The following is a 13,340-nucleotide window of genomic DNA, read 5'->3' as shown; positions in this document are numbered from 1 at the left end:
TGGAGCTTAAATGTACCAAAAAATAGAGGAAGGGTAATATAGATCTGATATTTTTAACTCTCTGGTCTTCAACATTTAAGGCTTCGAAATAATTATGTTGTTCGTTTGTGCCTTACAGGATGTGTCACACAGCGAAAATTTAACAGACAAATTCCACCCTGCGGATTTAGAGAGTGAAATGGTCTGTTTGGTAGTGGCTAAGCAACGCTTTCTGAAACAAACATGTACCCCAGCGGTATTTCTTTTTTTTTTTTTTCTATTAAGAAGTATCATCTGACCATCTCCTACCTCATACTTCTCCATAGTCAAGAGCACTTTCATCACTGCTGCTAGTAAACACATGGGGCTTTGCAGTGCTGAATAACACAGAAGCCCCACGAGGAGTCCTGTCCATGCGACGTGATGCCCAGTTGATCACAGTTCTGCTGGGACTTTGTTTGCAGATTGCAAAACCCAGCTGATCACAGAATGGTTGGGGTTGGAAGGGACCTCTGGAGATCATCCAGTCCAACCCACCTGCTAACGCAGGGTCACCAGAGCAGATCACACAGGAAGGTGTCCAGGTGGGTTTGAATGTCTCCAGAGAAGGAGACTCCACAACCTCTCTGGACAGACTGTTCCAGGGCTCTGGTACCTCAAAGTAAAGGGTGTGGGGTTTCTTTGTTTATAAAATAAAACTGAAAGGAGCAGGGGAGGAACAGAGCCAAATATTTGTGTCCTCATAAACTTGGGTAGTTGGCATTCATTGATAAACAGTACACTAAAGAACGTGTGATGTTAATTTGCTCATCCCCCTAGTGATATTCTACTGCTTTTTGTGTTTCTGGTATCAGTGAAGGATACTAATTGCTGAATAATACCAAGGTCCCTACACAGCTATCAGATGTTAATGACCTCCACTTACTACGCTGCGCTGGAACTCAATCACTGAGCTGCAGTGAAAGGCCACATGTTCTTACTAATCCCTCTGTAAAAGTTTCAATCAAAGGCAGCATCGTAGTCTCCATAGAAACAACTGAGAAAAATCTCCATAGATATCACAAATAACCAAAAGGGGTCTGATTGGAACTCTTGAACTGTGGGTGCAGCCCAGGGCCTCCCCCCACCCTCCTAATGGCTCAGGACCGCCTTTCATCCCAGTCCCTGCCCCAGCAATGCCGTAGGCTGCCGGTCTCCAGCTCCACCCCAGCGGTAAAGCTGGTGTCAAGGAGTTGCAAATTTGTACAGTGGTACTAAACACATGCCTGGCCCTGTGGTACTTCTGAGTAAAACAGAAATATCTCAGATGAACAGCACAAGTGCAGGGTAAACAGAGCCCTGAATAGTGTAATCAGGTCCTGTGATCAGGCTTGGTTTTGAGGAGATGGGAAGGGAAGAGGCACAACTCTCACCAGGGCAAAGACTGCAGCAGCGACCAGGTCTGCTATTCTGCTTTTTTATTCTGGAAAGAGAAAATCAGCCACACGGTAGGAAAACCAGGGGAATTCTGTGGGCTTCAGTATCACCAGGAGAGAAACCTTGAGGGACAGAGGGCAAGGATTGATGTCTGCAGCAGCAGCGAAGGGACCACGTCAGACACAACTCAGAAAGGGATCTGAATCTGAACCAGGAGCAAGGAGAAGTGAGGAGTAGCTTGTCAGGAGGACACCCTTGTCTTTTATGTCTTCTCACTAATCAGGCTTCCTCTGGAAGACACTGAAGAAGAGAGGTAGAGTTGTATTTGTGTAAGGAAGTATGAATGGGTAAGCAAGTCAGACTTGGAAGACATTTAAGAGCAGATCCCCATTATGAGCCAAAGAAAGTATCTGTTGCTCACCAACACAAATGTCTTGCTTGGAGATATCTGCTTAGAGCTCTGTGCTGCTGGGCCAGACTTGCTTGGGCACTCCAGTTACCCCAGGTATCTCTTCATATTACTGATGATACTGAAATGTGCTCATCACGGGCATCTACCACTTCCATCTTAGGGCTATTTCACAATTATATATATCAATCTTATCCTCAAATAATTTTTTCCTCCCTCTGTTGTCCTTGATCCTTTTTACTCTTTATACAGATACCTACTCTGTTATCCTAAATGTATTTTTTCCTCCTTTCTATTTACTGCCTTCCTTTTCTTGTAGAACATTATTCTTTCCAACTTGAGTCACCTCTAAAACATATAAAACACATTTTTAATCTTTCATGTATAAAAAAATTCCCTCCAGCCCTTTCCTTTCTAATGACACTTTTCTCTGAATTCCCTCCAATTCATCCATGTCAGTCTGGTATTGATATGCCAGAGATACTGTTCCATGTGTGCCAGATACAGCTGGATCGTCACCTCCCTGGAAGATAATGGTTTTGCTTCTGTGTGTAGCCCCAAAATCATACTCTTTAGTGCCAATACAAGTCCACGTCTAATTGGTTTCCCACCACTATATCTAGGTTGGGGTGTTTTTTGTGGTTTTTTTTGGTTGGTTGGTTGGTTGGTTTGTTTTTGGTTTTTTTTTTTATTATTTCTAGTGCTCGCTAAATATCTCTGTCCTGCAGAACAGATGAGTTTCTGATTATTTTTTCCCAGATGTATGAGACTTCATTTTCCAAGCTAGATACTTTCTGTTACTATTACTCCATATTTCTGACCTTTACCTTCACTTCCATCACTTCCACTCTTGTTAATCTTCCCAGCTCCTTGCAAGGCAGCATCCTCTGCTCATTGAGGGATACAGTATATTCTGAGCAGAATTCAAACCTAGGAACATGATGTGCCTTGAAGCTGACAATTCGTTCTCTCATGAGAGGCATCTATAGATGACTGGAAAATTATTTTTCCCTCCATGCTTGTTCCTTGCTTCTGCTTGGAGAGATACAGAGGGCTAAAGCAGTGGGTCCTTCTCCCACCCTTTACTCCCTGTGGCCTGTGTGAAGGAGACAGAGCTGTCCCATGGAAGCTAATTCTCCTCTTCCCAACTGCAGATGCTCACTCTTGTTGTCTGCATGGGGGAAGAGACAATCTCGCCCCCTTTGTGCTGCTTATGATTCCTTACAGCTCACCAGGGAAACAGCTCCACAAAAAAATGAAGTACAAATCCCAGCAGCATTTCTCCGGGACTCCTTCCCATTTCTCATTTCTCCCTCTGTTTATCACCTTCCTTGCCAGTCTCAGGCAGTGTAAAAGCTCTCTCAGCCAAGAAGAACTCCTAAAGTTGTTTTTGTGGTTCACTGAATCAAAAGCTCTCCTTTTGTGAGACAGTTTTTTCTACAAATACTCACTATTTCTACATAACCTCTCACTGGAGTCTATGAGGGCGCAGATGTTTTCTAATCTTCCTCTTGCAATCTAACTCACATCAGCGTTGATGGTCAGTGCTATGATAGACAGGCTGGACGTACCGATTTCAAGTGTTATTTGTACGTTTTCATTCTCTTGCTCTGTACGTTCCCTAGACAGGGAGCAGAGATTCTTCTTAACAGCTGCTCTCAGGATAGATCAGACAGCATTGTATTCAAAACAATATAAATAAAGATGCGAGCAAGAAAAGTTGTAAAGTTTAAATCCTTGAAGTAAAACATTGATTTCTAGCAACAGGTATTAAACTTTTACCTATTTTTTTTAAATCTCACATTATCCTAGAGTGGAAGCAGATGACCATCCCCATGCTACAGCTGAGGAGAACAACACACAGAAGCACAAGGCACATCAAAGCTCCCCTTTGAGTTCTGCTGCCCCCAGAAGTGTCAGCAGTATTTCTGAATTTTGCTCAGAAAGATTAACATCAACATTTCCTAGAGACTGTTATTTATTGTTGGTACCAAATGTGAATGTTCCAACCCAATCTAAAAGGCTACCGAGGTCTGCCCAAGGAAGTGGCTGAGTCACCATCCATGGAGGTGTTTAAAATACACGTAGATGAGGTTCTCAGGGACATGGTTTAGAGGTGGACTTGGCAGTGATGGACTCAATGATCTTAAAGGTCTTTTCCAACCTAAATGATTCTATGATTCTGTGTTTCCTCTAAAAGCAGTGGCAGATCTTAGCTTCCAAAATTAACCTCAAGGCATTTGATCGGTGATGTGAGAGGGGATGACACTGGAGGCAAATGCATCTTTGTGGGTGCTGCTGCCGCTCTTCCTGATGAGTAAGAAGAGAGTTCAGGTCCAATGCAATGCTGGGAACAACGCCTGTTAATGAGGGGGTGAGGAGGAGTCGGGGCAAAGCTCAGAGAAGTTGGGGAAAGGAAAAGTCTGAAATTAAGAAATGTGCTTGGGCAGCAAAATACCTCACTATGGTACTGCAGGCTCTGACCATGTACCTCCACGTGTTTCTTCCTCTGAATTTCAGGCATTCCTGGCTCCTTTTTCCAGGTGAAATGCTGCTCTGAAATAAGGGCTAACAGCATAAGACTCTTGGAAGAGCTACAGTTCTGAAGAGAAATAGCCAGCTACTTCTGCAGCCCAATGTGATGGATGAATGCATTTAGCATCAGGTCTTTGGAACTGCCTTTCCCACCCCCAGGGAAAAAGAATGTAAATTGCAAGTGAAAACCTCAGGTGTCAGGCAGATGAGGATAATGAGTATGCTATTAATGTCCTAAGAAAGCAACAAAACATAAAATATCCCCTTTATCATGACAGTGATGTGAAGCAAAATATAAATATATATCTTGTGTATACATATTTATCTAAACAAAATATCAAACATGACTTTAATCGTTTGCTTTTATAATAATAAAAAGTGAGGTGTAATATTCAAAAAGTGAAGGTTAATGAAATCTGCAAGCATGACTTGGAAAGTGGATGCGAAGAGAGAGAACAGTGGCCATTTATTTCTTTTTCCTGATGTCATGAAGGAAAAGATTAACAGAAGGTAGAAGCAAAATCTATGAGGTCAGCTTTGATTGCTTATTTGTTGCTGTGTTAGGTCTGATATGCCCAATGAAAATCAATGCACCTTAACACCAGAGCTGGGTAGGAATAAAAGATTTGCCCTCTAAAAGGAGGAGACAGAGAATGGTAGTAATTCAGATGGAGATTGTGATTCAGGGCAGGATTTGTCTTACCAGCTGTACACACCTAAAATGTGGACGTGTTCACGAGAGGCACTTCAAAGGCACAACTCCCTATTCGGAAGTCTGCACCTGGAACACTGCATGGCTGTTACCTCGAAAATCCCTCTGTCTCCAAACAAACAATAAAAAGGGTTCCCATTGTGTTGATCTGTACTGCAGGTCTCTAAAGATACTCACAACGAATATAGACAATTCAATGGTGGCTTGTGGACTCATCAGCTGAGCCAGGCATGAGCCTCTTGATCATTCAGGGCTGGTTGGAGTTGAACCATCTTGTGATGAGCAGCCAGTTATGGGACAGGGAGGAAGGAGCACCAGCATGAGGTTGGGAGCTGGAGAGGATCAGAATCTTAGAATCAAGCAGACTTTTTCCAACCCTGCATCCATATTAGCCACAAAAGTAGAAGGAAGGGAGGATGCTCATACAAATGCTGTCTTTCAGCTGTGGGCTACAGCACATTTAACCAGGAAATGTATCAACCACATCATTAAATCCTGAGAACTTCTCAGGGACTCTTAAGATAGGACAAACAGTCCTTTGGATGCAGATATTACCCACCTCAAACACTACTAAGAGGTATCACAGTGCCCTCATATAAATCACTGTTACCTTCTCCTCTAGAACACTGTGTGCAACTTTGATCACTCAGTCTTGAGAGGAGCATAGCAGAATTAGAGAAGGGAATATTCAAAGAAAGGCAGCAAGGATGGTGAGAATGAAAATATTTGGACTGTGCTAGGCGGAAAGAAACAAGAGACCTGAAGAAATACATAAGATACTGGCTGAGATGGAGAGGAGGAGACTGAGTCACGCTAACCACTTCTGCTCATGCAACATGTCTGAAATAAATGATTGTTGGTGAGCCAACTTGTAGAAGCCAGGACTACAGAACTGGATCTCATGGACAGCCCTTCCATCTTCCCCTTTCCATTTCTCTGTCCCTTCCTTCCTGCTTTCCTTGGTTAGCTTTCCACTGGACTGGTGACCAGGCCACCTGACTGCACAGCTACCCTGGCTCAACTGCCAACAGAAGAGAGGGGACAGGAACATGTGTTGGGTTTGTACAGCCCCCCGGCCCAGCAACAGCATACGGTAAGGTTGGCTGAGTCAGTCATGATGTCCCATCTCAGCTTCTCCGGAATGGAGCCAACATTTTTAACCAATATAGAATCTCTAAACTGGTTGATTGACAAAAAAAAAAGATCAGACTTGAGCACATCTACATCTTTCTCTTAGCAGGCTGTGAAAAACCATAGCCCTCTGACTCCAAAAAGGGAATATCCCACAAGACGACAATACTCCAATGTCACAATTTCAGGGAAGGGAACCCTCTACCACTGATGCAGTTCTGCAAGGCGAAGCTGCAAGCACTGAGGGCAGCAATCACACCAGTGTTCACAGAATCACAGAATGTCAGGGATTGTAAGGGACCTCAAAAGCTCATCCAGTCCAATCCCCCTGCCGGAGCAGGAACACCCAGCTGAGGTTACACAGGAAGGTGTCCAGGTAGGTCTTGAATGCCTCCAGAGTAGGAGACTCCACAACCCCACTCGGCAGCCTGTTCCAGTGCTCTGTCACCCTCACTGAGAAGAAGTTTTGTCTCAAATTTAAGTGGAACCTTTTTGTGTTCCAGTTTGCATCCATTACCCCTTGTCCTATCATTGGTTGTCACCAAGAAGAGCCTGGCTCCATCCTCATGACACTCACCCTTTATATTTCTATAACCATTAATAAGGTCACCCCTCAGTCTCCTCTTCTCCAAGCTAAAGAGCCCCAGCTCCCTCAGCCTTTCCTCACACGGGAGATGCTCCACTCCCTTCAGCATCTTTGTTGCCCTGCGCTGGACTCTCTCCAGCAGTTCCCTGTCCTTCTGGAACTGAGGGGTCCAGAACTGGACACAATATTCCAGGTGTGGTCTCACCAGGGCAGAGCAGAGGGGAAGGAGAACATCTCTGACCTACTAACCATCCCCCTTCTAACATACCCCAGATGTCATTGGCCTTCCTGGCCACAAGGGCACAGTGCTGGCTCATGGTCATCCTGCTGTACACCAGGACCCCCAGGTCCCTTTCCCCTACACTGCTCTCTAATAGGTCATTCCTCAACTTATATTGGAACCTGGGGTTGTTCCCACCCAGATGTAAGACTCTACACTTTCCCTTGTTATATTTCATTAAACTTTTCCCTGCCCAACTCTCCAGCCTGTCCAGGTCTCGCTGGATGTTGTTGGTTTACATCTTTGCAAGTTCCCAGGTTCCTCTGGAAACTCCACAGAAATTAAAACTATATCCTCTTGCCTGTAGACAAAGCCACTGTTGGATTCTTGTGACTCACATGAACCTATCACAGATGCGGTCAATGCAACTGGAAGAGGCTACTTCCACAATGGAGGAAAAAAAATCTAAATAGAGCAGAACTGGGCTGTGAGATTCATTGCTACAAGACACTGCTGAGAACTAGATCTTGGCTCAGTAAAACAAATCAGAAGATTTTTGTTTAAAATAAATCCTTTTGGAGTGTTATTTGTTTGATTTTTAAGTACAGGAAGGAACTGCACAGGACATTGCACTGATTCAGAATTGCAGTTCTTGTATTTGTGTGTGAGAGAACATTGCCAATAAGGCAAGTAAAATTCTTGGGCAGAAGTACATCATCATTAGATCAGCAGGATAAATTTTGGGTTCCAAGAACAAGTTTACTTAGCAATCTGCGTTCATGTTGAAGAATACATAATCATCCCCATATCTTGTACATGACATCACTCTTGTATCTGAGTCATTAATATAGAATAAAGCAAAATAATAGAAAACTTATTTTAAATTAAATAGGAAACTACAAATTGAGCAACTTTTTAAAGTCTTTATTCAGTCATTTGATGCTGAAAGAAATATGTCTAAATAGTTCTGTTCATCTCTTATAGATAGTAAGTAATGGTTTCCATCATTTTTTATTTCCTATTTGCTTTACTTTTCTCTGCATTTTTTCTCTTATTACTCTTTTAAATCTCTGCAAATGGTTTTATTTTCCACATTTATTTTTGCTCACTTCACTTATTTCAAGACCTGTTGCTATGTTAACCATTACTTTTCCTCCCATCTGTGATTTCTCTTTTTCGGGAGATAAATCATTTTTCTTTATTTGTAAGAGCTTATGATTGGTAATTCAGTTCTTCTGAGGAAAGGCTTATAAGTTCATATAAGTTCCTTTATATGTGAAAGCCATTTATTTTACGAACAGCAGGAACAAGGACTAAAAAGGCTAAAATGATCCTGTTTGAAATATCTGAATTGGTCAATCCCACATTGAGTTGCATTGACTTTAATGCATCCCCACCTGGCAAGAAAATGATTTGATAATTTCGTGCGACATCCCACATGTGTTAACAAAGATTTCCTGAACAAGCAGACTCATAGACCAGTGTCATAGACTAAAGAGAATGAAAGAGAGTAGAATCGAAGAACTACAATGGCACCTCTTAAACAGGGTGGCAAAGAGAAGCAGAAGGCAACTCAGTCTGGATGGACATGCTAAATCTTTATCCAATTCTCAGCCAGATCATTGCCTTGTCTTTAGAGGAATAAAATGGAAAACTCCCTAGAAGTAAAGTTTGTAGCATTCATGGATATCAGAAGAGGAAAACTCAAATTATCTTCTCTGACATAATTCCAATCCCATGAGTAACACAAACAGTAGAAGACTTGGACTTTTTCTTCTGCAAATGAACTTTTAGCTGTGCAGCTGAAAGTACCTGAAAGTTTTATGTCATGTTGGATATTCCACTGTCAAAAGAGCGACTGTGGATGGATTAATTTCACTCTCACAGTTAAAATAGATTACCCAGGTTTGCTACAGCAACTGCTGACCATCAAATAAATGCCTCATGGAGAGGTACTTGAAGAGTTTGTTCTATTTAAACAGTCATTCCTCTAACTCCTGCCTTTTCTTTGGCAAGTTACATGATGACAATAAACTACGTATTAACAAATTCTAATTTACCAAAGGTATAACAAGAAGAAATGTCTGGAAGGTGCAACTGAGCATCTTTAAAAAAAAAGAAATAAGCCATACCTGTTAACTAGGAAAGTAATTAAGTGAAAAATTAACGATACAGGTGACCTGTGGAAGTTGCCAGTTGCTCCCACCTTGATGTATTGAAGCCAAGACTGAAAACTTCTTTGGCAAACATGCTTTATCCAAACATAAACACTGCTGGGCTTGGTAAAGGGTGCTGCATAAAGTGCAATACCTTGTGATATATGGGCCATCAGGCCAGATGAGCTAATGGTCCCTTGTGGCCCTCTGCTTTATAAATCTATTAACTACAACTGGGATTTATAGAGTAGAGAGCCGGGAGGAGCAACTGTGATAGAGCTTGTGCAATCAGTTCCCATTGAATCTATCATGTTCCTTTTGGAATTGTTGGCAAAAATCCCACCGCACGGACAGCACTGGCCGCAAATCATGAAAGGAAAAGGCTTTTATAAATGAGGGTGAGAAGGCTGAGAGTGGTGAAACAGCATTTGTTAGTTGTTAAATCTATAAACATTTAGGAAGTTGTTTCTTTGTCAGCATTTGGAGAATTTAGACTCAATGGTAGTTGCCCTGGTGGAAATAGAGATCTTGGCAACTACCTGATGAGAAATAACAATATGCTAATCATGGCATAAGCTTGAACTTTGACACCTTTAAACCCACTTTCCCTTTTCTGTTCCATTTCTACCAAGGCCAAACAATATGAAATTTGACACGTTTCATGTTACCTTACAAAACATTTTATTTGGAAAGCTTAAACTAATCAAAGGGAAATCACTCTTAGGTAGAAGAACTGCATCGCTCACCTGCCAATTACCTTCATTGAAAAAAAAAATATATATATATATATATATATTTTTTAATGCCAAGTCTCTGAATTAATTTACCTATAGGTTTCAATTTTTCTGTAGTGCCTAAAATGCAATCAATATAAAGAAATTGCCCACTGGCCTGGGTGTCTAGGAAAGCAGAGTCCAGGTCCCAGATTTTCAGAGCTCTCATGGCGAATATCATCATCTGTGGGTGATGTAATATTACCATTTAATAGGCTCCAGAATGCTGACAGTGCATTCTCCATGCTCACCCACCCCTAACGATGCCAAGAATAACAGCGGCCCTACCACTGATCTCCCATCATGTTTCCAAAGTCTGTGTTGCGTCCTGGACACTTTGAAAACAGGTGTCTATCCCTCTTCTAGAGGGCCAAGAAAAGTAAAGGACACGTTTCAGCAGGGTGGACAATAGGTGCAGGCTGGAAACAAAAGGTGTAAAGACAGATAGGGAACACAGAATAGAAAACCAGCACACAGAGGTGGGAGATGAAGAGTATGGAGAAGTGCGGAGCTCCCACTTTTCTAGCAAGGAGAGGTGGTGGGATGGAGGGGAATTCATCTCAGTCTCTCACCTCTACCAAACATTTCTAAGCTTGTAGGCATCTTTGACAGGTTGACACTTATGGCAGATCTAGAAAAAAAATTGGTCACTGGGAGGGAAATGTGGGTGAGGGACAAAAGGGACAAATGCAAACAGATGACAGATAAGTGTCCTTCAGGCCAACAAGACAACCCACTCTTCCTGAAAATCCCTTTCTGTGGCATGGCCTTTGCTACAAAACTCCTGGCTCCCATTCTCTAAAGAGTAAGACAGATTTATCCCAACTCTTCAGAGTTTTAATTCAATAGCAACTATCTAGCCCTATAATAATATGGTATTACTATTGTTAGCAACAGGACTTTAGCTTTGTATTGAGTTTTCAAGGCCTGAGGACTGAGCTTTGCTGCTTGCACTGGCTGCACTTTTCTTGACTCGCCTGCAGTTTAATTTTAATTTGGTTTAGCTGACACTGCAATTTATTTAATTGGCCAGATGTCTACATCTAATCTGTTTTACTTGTGTTTATCTTCATGTGGTACAACTATAGTTTTCTATAGACAAATAATGAGCTTATAGTCCATGCAGAGTGAGATATTTATGACTCTAACACAATGATGTGGTACGGAGAAATACAAGCCTGGCAAAATAGCAGAAGCGTTGAGAAAAGGAGAGAGAGGACAGGGTGCAGGGGAGTATTGGTAGGGCATGGTAAGAGATGGGGCACAGGCTGGCACTGGAGATCTCATCACTATAAATAGCTCACCCATGGTTAATTAAAGGAAACACAAACCTGAAGCTGGGCAAGCCTGGTTTTAGAGGCAAGAAAGTGAACAAAGAAATAACATCTAAGATACAAAAATTGCACTTAATATAGAATATTTGAAAGTAACCTGGCGCTGCAGACCACTGAAGAATGAGCAAAGACATAACAGTGTGTCAGAAAACATAAAAACAGCCCCAGGTTGATCCTAGAGGGAGGAAGAAGCAGCCATCAGCACAAGCATCACATTCCTCACAGCAAACAATCCCAGACGCTGGTGATTTGTCTTACAATCCTGCACCCCTCATCACCACCACCAGACTGAAACTATCAACCCTAGGACCCAAGACACCCTGAAAGAGTGAGTACAACACCGAGAAAAGGGGTAGACACCAAAAAGTGTGAGCATATATATTGTAACTGACTTTTTTTTTTTTTCTGAAGCAGTTAATTCTAGCCTAACATAATTATTAGACTCTTAGGATTTCAGTTATACTAACAATGGCCCTACTGATATATAACATGTGCTTACGCTTTGGCCATAAACAAGATTTTGAGAGTAATAAGTCAAACAACAGTGATTGCTGCACTCCAGTCCATTCCTTCAGGACAAAACAGATATTAGCAATCTGCATCCTCTATGGCACAGGCCCATTGAGGCTAAAGCACTGTGCCTTCATAATAGGTGAATAGGGTTGTTTGAGGTATCCTTCTGTTCTAAGGAGTAGTTATAAGACTGGCTAGGTTTGTCATACCAATTATTTCACCAGTAACACTCAGTAACAAATGGTTTTTGCCTACAGATTATGATTTATCAGCTTAAGGATTTTGTACCTAAAGGCAAGGTCCCATCACACACAGGATCTTGACCGGGAAGGACTAATGGAATATCCCTGTAAGAAGCAAAGCAACTTATCATCTCAGGTTCCCATCTCTGATACTTGCTGCTTTTCCAAGCACCCATAAGGATTTAAACCTGCTCATAAGCCCCAAGGACCACAACTACAGGGAGAGAAGTCTCACTTCATTGTCTCTACTCTAAAGCTGTCAGGATTTCCATTTATTCACCATGAGGCTAGACACTAATAAAGACAAAAGACATCTTTATGATTAGGGGTGCTGGCTGTCTTCAGCTAATTGCCTTGCTACAAATTTGAAATAGTCCATTTTACAGTCTATAAGAAAGTTATTACATAAGTTAAAATATAGATATTAATAATTAACTTATGTAAATTGCTATTATACCCTTCTTTCTGAGAGTCAGACAGGAGGGCGAAAAAACAAACTTTAAAAGAAATTAGTCTCTTTTTCCTCTAATGAACCAGCCCCAAAGCCTCGCTCTTATACAGGTGTTGGGGCACTGACCATCAAGTTGCTAGAATAGGCTGAAATAACGGCACTTCTGTTTTCTCAAATCTTTTTATATTGAGTAGTTTCTAAATTCTGTCCTTCCTTCATTGCAATAAAGAAGACAGTTGCTATGGCACAAAGTGAATCTGAGCAGCTCTGTTTTTCTAGGGCAAGCAGAACAGCCTACCTCAGCAAGTATAGCAGTTTGTGGTAGGTCTTTGTCTCAGATCTTGGTTAAAAAAAAAAAAGCAAGTTTCGTTTCTAAGCTTTAAATTCCCCTATGAAACCTGAATAGAAATACATGGAATACATATAGTCTACTGCTGGCTGGCAAAAAAGCAAAAACAATTCTTCTAGGACTGTAAGCTACTAAGATAACCCCCTTGTAAGATGTCTGGCTACCAGAAAATTGATGATTAAGTCTCAATCAGGAGATAAATAGCCATTGTAGAGAAGTAATTGGGATCTCAAGGAGCTCCTACTTCACAGAACATGTGAACTGGGAATTGGAAGAAATAGCACCAACCACCTTCAGCAGACAAATCTCAAAAAGACGCACAAACATGACCTGATGAAATCCCTCAGTGTGTTAATAAGACAGATGCTGTCTACTTCTGATGGTAGACTGGAAAATAATGCACAGCAGTTCCAGGCCCTGCTGAGGTCTCATAATAACTCAGCAGGAGCTGTGAGAACCGAACCCAGGGCTTGGAGACACCACGAACAAGGAAAGATGAAAGCTTCAGTCATCCTGTGGACACAAAGATGATGG

General features: G+C 41.8%; 1 protein-coding gene across 11 annotated transcripts in view; it reads right to left on the bottom strand.

Moving 5' to 3' along the window:
- Window positions 1-13,340, bottom strand: part of DLG2 (discs large MAGUK scaffold protein 2) — a 1,047,967-nt gene that overhangs the window by 964,900 nt on the left and 69,727 nt on the right. The window lies entirely within an intron of this gene.

Source organism: Patagioenas fasciata, chromosome 1 (assembly GCF_037038585.1).
Source record: "Patagioenas fasciata isolate bPatFas1 chromosome 1, bPatFas1.hap1, whole genome shotgun sequence".
Lineage (NCBI taxonomy): Eukaryota > Metazoa > Chordata > Aves > Columbiformes > Columbidae > Patagioenas > Patagioenas fasciata.
The sequence above is the reverse complement of the archived record's forward strand: the minus strand, read 5'-3'. Positions and strand labels throughout refer to the sequence as shown.